Genomic DNA, 6000 nt, shown 5'->3' with positions numbered 1-6000 from the left:
ATTCTGAGACAGAATTTAGTGTGCAGGATGTTTACTGAGGAGTGCTCTTGGAATCTACAAATATGGAAGGGAGGGTATAAAAGCAAAGCAAGATGGGGTACCAGGAAAAGTTGGCTGACCTGACAGAGAACTCTGGAGCTAAATATGACCTAGAGTTTTCCTGTTTCACTAAGATGGCCAGACAGCTATACTCCCATCTTCTTTGGTCATTAGATTTAAGCTACCCTAAGATAGGTGTCCTTAGGTAAGACCATTCTCTGCAGCTGAGGCAATCCCAGGGACTGATAGCTAAAGCTTTTCCCCTGACAGCAGGCCCAGCAGCTGGATAGACAATTCCTTCCTAGATGGAAGACCCAGGTGTATGAGCTCCATGCTCATCACTGTCATAACTTGAACCCTTGGATTCAACTTATTTTTTTATTTTAATTTTAATTTTTTATTTTTTTAACGTTTTCATTGGAGTATAATTGCTTTACAATGGTGTGCTAGCTTCTGCCTTATAACAAAGTGAATTAGTCATACATACACAAATATACCCATATCTCGTCACTCTTGCAACTCCCTCCCTCCCACCCTCCCTATCCCACCCCTCCAGCCGATCACAAAGCACCAAGCTGATCTCCCTGTGCCACGTGACTGCTTCCCACATGCCACCCACTTCATACCTGGTAGTGTACATATGTCCATATATACACTACCACTCTCTCACTTTGTCCCAACTTACCCTTCCCCCTCCCCGTGTCCTCAAGTCCATTCTCTAGTACGTCTGTGTCTTTATTCCCATCTTGCCCCTAGGTTCTTCATGACCTTTTTTTTTTTTAGATTCCATATATATGTGTTAGCATACGGTATTTGTTTTTCTCTTTCCGACTTACTTCACTCTATATGACAGACTCTAGGTCCATCCACCTCACTACAAATAACTCAATTTCATTTCTTTTTATGGCTGAGTAATATTCCATTGTATATATGTGCCACATCTTCTTTATCCATTCATCTGTTGATGGACACTTAAGTTGCTTCCATGTCCTGGCTATTGTAAATAGAGCTGCAGTGAACACTGTGGTACATGACTCTTTTTGAATTATGGTTTTCTCAGGGTATATGCCCAGTAGTGGGAATGCTGGGTCGTATGGTAGTTCTATTTTTAGTTTTTTAAGGAACCTCCATACTGTTCTCCATAGTGGCTGTATCAATCTACATTCCCACCAACAGTGTATGAGGGTACCCTTTTCTCCACACCCTCTCCAGCATTTATTGTTTCTAGATTTTTTGATGATGCCCATTCTGACTGGTGTGAGATGATATCTCATTGTAGTTTTGATTTGCATTTCTCTAATGATTAATGATGTTGAGCATTCTTTCATGTGTTTGTTGGCAATCTGTATATTTTCTTTAGAGAAATGCCTATTTAGGTCTTCTGCCCATTTTTGGATTGGGTTGTTTGTTTTTTTGATATTGAGCTGCATGAGTTGCTTGTATGTTTTGGAGCTTAATCCTTTGTCAGTTGCTTCATTTGCAAATATTTTCTCCCATTCTGAGGGTTGTCTTTTAGTCTTATTTATGGTTTCCTTTGCTGTGCAAAAGCTTTTAAGATTCATTAGGTCACATTTGTTTATTTTTTCTTTTATTTCCATTACTCTAGGAGGTGGGTCAAAAAGGATCTTGCTGTGATTTATGTCATAGAGTGTTCTGCCTATGTTTTCCTCTAACAGTTTGATAGGTCTGGCCTTACATTTAGGTCTTTAATCCATTTTGAGTTTAATTTTGTGTATGGTGTTAGGGAGTGTTCTAATTTCATTCTTTTACATGTAGCTGTCCAGTTTTCCCAGCACCACTTGTTGAAGAGGCTATCTTTTCTCCACTGTATATTCTTGCCTCCTTTATCAATGATAAGGAGACCATATGTGTGTTGGTTTATCTCTGGGCTTTCTATCCTGTTCCATTCATCTATGTTTCTTTTTTTGTGCCAGTACCATACTGTCTTGATTACTGTAGCTTTGTAGTATAGTCTGAAATCCAGGAGCCTGATTCCTGCAGCTCCGTTTTTCTTTCTCAAGATTGCTTTGGCTATTCGGGGTCCTTAGTGCTTCCATACAAATTGTGAAATTTTTTGTTCTAGTTCTGTGAAAAATGCCATTGGTAGTTTGATAGGGATTGCATTGTATCTGCAGATTGCTTTGGGTAGTAGAGTCATTTTCACAATGTTGATTCTTCCAATCCAAGAACATGGTATATCTCTCCATCTATTTGTATCATCTTTCATTTCTTTCATCACTGTCTTATAATTTTCTGCATACAGGTCTTTTGTCTCCTTAGGTAGGTTTATTCCTAGATATTTTATTCTTTTTGTTGCAGTGGTAAACGGGAGTGTTTTCTTAATTTCACTTTCAGATTTTTCATCACTAGTGTATAGGAATGCAAGAGATTGCTGTACATTAATTTTGTATCCTGCTACTTTACGAAATTCACTGATTAGCTCTAGTAGCTTTCCGGTAGCATCTTTAGGATTCTTTATGTATACTATCATATCATCTGCAAATAGTGACAGCTTTACTTCTTCTTTTCCAATTTGGATTCCTTTTATTTCTTTTTCTTCTCTGATTGCTGTGGCTAAAACTTCCAAAACTATGTTGAATAATAGTGGTGAGAGTGGGCAACCTTGTCTTGTTCCTGATCTTAGTGGAAATGGTTTCAGTTTTTCACCATTGAGGACGATGTTGGCTGTGGGTTTGTCATATATGGCCTTTATTACGTTGAGGAAAGTTCCCTCTATGCCTACTTTCTGGAGGGTTTTTATCATAAATGGGTGTTGAATTTTGTCAAAAGCTTTCTCTACATCTATTGATATGATCATATGGTTTTTCTCCTTCAATTTGTTAATATGGTGTATCACATTGATTGATTTGCGTATATTGAAGAATCCTTGCAGTCCTGGGATAAACCCCACTTGATCATGGTGTATGATCCTTTTAATGTGCTGTTGGATTCTGTTTGCTAGTATTTTGTTGAGGATTTTTGCATCTATGTTCATCAGTGATATTGGTCTGTAGTTTTCTTTTTTTGTGTGATGTCTTTGTCTGCTTTAGGTATCAGGGTGATTGTAGCCTCGGAAAATGAGTTTGGGAGTGTTCCTCCCTCTGCTATATTTTGGAAGAGATTTAGAAGAATAGGTGTTAGCTCTTCTCTGAATGTTTGATAGAATTCGCCTGTGTAGCCATCTGGTCCTGGGATTTGTTTATTGGAAGATTTTTAATCACAGTTTCAATTTCAGTGCTTGTGATTTGTCTGTTCATATTTTCTATTTCTTCCTGGTTCAGTCTCGGCAGGTTGTGCATTTCTAAGAATTTGTCCATTTCTTCCAGGTTGTCCATTTTATTGGCATATAGTTGCTTGTAGTAATCTCTCATGATCCTTTGTATTTCTGCAGTGTCAGTTGTTACTTCACCTTTTTCATTTCTAATTCTATTGATTTGAGTCTTCTCCCTTTTTTTCTTGATGAGTCTGGCTAATGGGTTATCAGTTCTGTTTATCATCTCAAAGAACCAGCTTTTAGTTTTATTGATCTTTGCTATTGTTTTCTTCATTTCTTTTTCATTTGTTTCTGATCTGATATTTATGATTTCTTTCCTTCTGCTAACTTTGAGGTATTTTTCTTCTTCTTTCTCTAATTGCTTTAGGTGTAAGGTTAGGTTGTTTATTTGAGGTGTTTCTTGTTTCTTAAGGTAGGTTTGTATGCTATAAACTTCCCTCTTTGAACTGCTTTTGCTGCATCCCATAGGTTTTGGGTCATTGTGTTTACATTGTCAATTTTTTCTAGGTAATTTTTGATTTCCTCTTTGATTTCTTCAGTGATCTCTTGGTTATTAAGTAGTGTATTGTTTAGCCTCCATGTGTTTTTATTTTTTAGAGATTTTTTCCTGTAATTGATATCTAGTCTCATAGCGCTGCGGTCAGAAAAGATACTTGATACAATTTCAATTTTCGTAAATTTACCAAGGCTTGACTTCTGAGCCAAGATATGATCTAACCTGGAGAATGTTCCATGAGCACTTGAGAAGAAAATGTATTCTGTTGCTTTTGGATGGAATGTCCTATAAATGTCAAATAAGGCCATCTTATTTAATGTATCATTTAAAGCTTGTGTTTCCTTATTTATTTCCATTTTGGATGATCTGCCCATTGGTGAAAGTGGGGTGTTAAAGTCCCCTACTATGACTGTGTTACTGTCGATTTCCCCTTTTATGGCTGTTAGTATTTGCCTTATGTATTGAGGTGCTCCTATGTTGGGTGCATAAATATTTACAATTGTTATATCCTCTTCTTGGATTGATCCCTTAATGATTATGTAGTGTGTTTCTTTGTCTCTTGTAATAGTCTTTGTTTTAAAGTCTATTTTGTCTGATATGAGAATTGCTACTCCAGCTTTCTTTTGATTTCCATTTGCATGGAATATCTTTTTCCATCCCCTTACTTTCAGTCAGTATGTGTTCCTAGGTCTGAAGTGGGTCTCTTGTAGACAGCATATATACGGGTCTTGTTTTTCTATCCATTCAGCCACTCTATGTCTTTTGGTTGAAGCATTTAATACATTTACATTTAAGGTAATTATTGGTATGTATGTTCCTATTACCATTTTCTTAATTGTTATGTGTTTGTTATTGCAGGTTTTTTCCTTCTCTTGTGTTTCCTGCCTAGAGAAGTTCCTTTAGCATTTGTTGTAAGGCTGGTTTGGTGGTGCTGAAATCTCTTAGCTTTTGCTTGTCTGTAAAGCTTTTAATTTCTCCATCAAATCTGAATGAGATCCTTGCTGGATAGAGTAATCTTCGTTGTAGGTTTTTTTCCCTTTCATCACTTTAAATATGTCCTGCCACTCCCTTCTGGCTTGCAGAGTTTCTGCTGAAAGATCAGCTGTTAACCTTATGGGGATTCCCTTGGATGTTATTTGTTGTTTTTCCCTTGCTGCTTTTAATATTTTTTCTTTGTATTTAATTTTGATAGTTTGATTAATATGAGTCTTGGTGTGTTTCTCCTTGGATTTATCCTGTGTGGGACTCTCTGTGCTTCATGGACTTGATTGACTCTTTCCTTTCCCATATTAGGGAAGTTTTCAACTATAATCTCTTCAAATATTTTCTTAGTCCCTTTCTTTTTCTCTTCTTCTTCTGGAACCCATATAATTCGAATGTTGGTGCATTAAATTTTGTCCCAGAGATCTCTGAGACTGTCCTCAATTCTTTTCATTCTTTTTTCTTTATTCTGCTCTGCAGTTGTTATTTCTACTATTTTATCTTCCAGGTTACTTATCCGTTCTTCTGCCTCAGTTATTCTGCTCTTGATTCCTTCTAGAGAGTTTTTAATTTCATTTATTTTGCTGTTCATGATTGTTTGTTTGGTCTTTCGTTCTTCTAGGTCCTTGTGAAACCTTTCTTGTATTTTCTCCATTCTCTTTCCAAGATTTTGGATCATCTTTATTATCATTATTCTGAATTATGTTTCAGGTAGACTGCCTATTTTCTCTTCATTTGTTAGCTCTGGTGGGTTTTTACTTTGCTCCTTCATCTGCTATGTGTTTCTTTGTCTTCTCATTTTGCTTAACTTACTGTGTTTGGGGTGTCCTTTTGGCAGGCTGCAGGTTCATAGTTCCCATTGCTTTTGGTGTCTGTCCCCATGCCTAATGTTGGTTCAGTGGGTTGCGTAGGCTTCCTGGTGGAGGGGACTAGTGCCTGTGTTCTGGTGGATGAGGCTCGATCTTGTCTTTCTGGTGGGCAGGTCCACGTCTGGTGGTGTGTTTTGGAGTGTCTGTGACCTTATTATGATTTTAGGCAGCCCCCTTGCTAATGGGTGGGGTTGTGTTCCTATCTTGCTAGCTGTTTGGCATAGGGTGTCCAGCACTATATCTTGCTGGTCATTGAGTGGAGCTGAGTCTTGGCATTGAGATGGAGATCTTTGGGAGATTTTCACCGTTTGATATTACGTGGAGCTGGGAGGTCTCTTCAA

The sequence above is a fragment of the Balaenoptera acutorostrata genome, chromosome 8, assembly GCF_949987535.1.
Source record: "Balaenoptera acutorostrata chromosome 8, mBalAcu1.1, whole genome shotgun sequence".
Classification (NCBI taxonomy): domain Eukaryota; kingdom Metazoa; phylum Chordata; class Mammalia; order Artiodactyla; family Balaenopteridae; genus Balaenoptera; species Balaenoptera acutorostrata.
The sequence above is the reverse complement of the archived record's forward strand: the minus strand, read 5'-3'. Positions refer to the sequence as shown.